Genomic DNA, 2151 nt, shown 5'->3' with positions numbered 1-2151 from the left:
TTATTTTTATTGAGATCTGATTAAATTTGAATTTGTATCTAGAACTCTCACATCAAGGGTATAATATTTTCTAATGAAGAGGATTTCATAGGCTAAAATAGTCAGAGATGAAGCTAGCGTTTGGATATAGATTTGATTGAAACTTGAAAAAAAATATTTTCGAATTTGTGTTGAAAAATATTTTTTGAAAATTGAAGTTGTGTTTGGACATGCATTTTATTTGAAGAAAAGTTAATGTTTTGTGAGTGGAATAACAATTTTCATCCAAAAATTGTCATTAACCAATTTTTGAAAACATTTAAATTTTCTCTCCTCAAAATATGATTATATTTCATAAACAAACAATATTTTCAATTTTTTTTTGAAAAAATGATTTTTTTTTTTGCACACTGTAAACTGGAATATAAGGTTTTTATTGTTTGACCGAGCCCTCATTTGATGGACCCACACGTTTACAGACAAAACTCACCAGCTAACATCTCATTGGTCCCACACGTTTATACATCCATACAGCCAATCCCCCCATATGATCATCAAACTCCAAACCTTCTCTTTAGAGCTTAACTTCGATTTTTGTTCAATTACAATGGCGACTCTCTCTTCCACCTTAGCCCTCTACTTCTCCTTCACACTCCTCTGCTTCAACCTTATCGCAGCCTCTTTTTCCCCCATCGATCACTACCTCATAAACTGCGGGTCCCATGAACCTAAAACCGTTGACTCCGACCACCGCCACTTCACCGGCGACTCAACGATGTCGTTTCTTGCCTCCACTGAAACGATTTCATTCACTGACGCAAACCCAAGTTCTAAGTCTTCTCCAATTTACCACACCGCTCGTGTTTTCACGCGCCCCTCTAAGTACAAGTTCCTTATCAAGAACCCTGGTACTCACTTGGTACGTCTCCATTTCCGGCTCTCGATTTTAATAATGCTAAATTTCATGTCTTGGCAAATGGGTTTGTGTTATTTAACAGTTTAAGTATGGAAATGGGTCAGGATCTTGAGATAATAAAGGATTATGTGATTGGGGTAGATTCAGATGTGCTTGTTATCAGCTTTGTGCCCATGGATAAGTCAAAATTTGCATTTGTAAATGGGATTGAGGTTATTTCTGCTCCTAATGATTTGATTGCTGATGTGGCTCAGTATGTAAGTTTTGATAAAAATGAGCAAATTCATGGACTATTGAAGAATGGGTTTGAAACTATGCAAAGGGTTAATGTTGGTGGTTGGAAAGTTACTCCTTTTAATGATTCATTGTGGAGAACTTGGATTGCTGATGATGAATATCTCAAGTCTAATGACGGGTCATCAAAGGTTCACTTTGGTGGCCGTATAAATTATCAAGATGGTGGGGCAAGTAGAGAGGTTGGTCCTGATAATGTTTATAATTCTGCTCGAGTTATTAGGAGTTCGGGTGATTCAGTCTCCAAGTTGAATATGACATGGACATTTCCGGTGATTGGAGGGTACAAGTACTTGGTTAGGATGCACTTCTGTGATATAGCTAGTGTTGCGCGTGGGATGCTATTTTTTAATGTGTATGTGAATGACAATTTGGCCTACGAAAACTTGGATCTTACGTCAGTTACGAATGGGATGCTGGCTTCTCCTTTCTATGCTGATGTTGTAGTTGATGGAGATAGTTCTGGTGTTTTGACATTGAGCGTTGGGCCATCGAATATGAGTCTGCCACGTGCTGTAGATGCCATTCTGAATGGGGTTGAGATCATGAAGATTAATAATTCTGTGGGTAGTTTTGATGGTGAGATTTGTGCTCATTCTGTCTTGAAGAGTTGGAAGAAGGGAAGTGGTAGCTTTTATCCTATGCTAGCTGCTGTCTTCTTGCTTCTGATAGCATTTGTGATTATGCATCGGAGAAGAGCTGGGGCTACTGACTCTGGGACCTGGTGGAGGTTACCCACCGAGATTCCTGAAGTTAATATGAATTACAGCAACCAACTGTCATCTAATAAGCTGTGATGATTCTGAAATAAGATTAAGAAGATATCTTAATTTTCACTACTTTGAAACCTTTAGGGTTGCCTTTAGCACGGAGTTCAGTTGTCTTGTACTGTAAGTATTTATATTTATGTAATTAAAAGCAAAATTACTGTTTTAACAGAATTTGTTTTTGATTTTCCACTA

At 37.6% G+C, this 2151-nt stretch overlaps 1 pseudogene; it reads left to right on the top strand.

The window, feature by feature from the left end:
- The first annotated feature begins 535 nt into the window (after positions 1-535).
- Positions 536-2151, top strand: LOC107803242 (putative receptor-like protein kinase At5g24010; annotated as a pseudogene).

The sequence above is a fragment of the Nicotiana tabacum genome, chromosome 19, assembly GCF_000715075.1.
Source record: "Nicotiana tabacum cultivar K326 chromosome 19, ASM71507v2, whole genome shotgun sequence".
Lineage (NCBI taxonomy): Eukaryota > Viridiplantae > Streptophyta > Magnoliopsida > Solanales > Solanaceae > Nicotiana > Nicotiana tabacum.
Note: the sequence above shows the minus strand (reverse complement) of the source record. Positions and strands in the feature narration are given on the sequence as shown.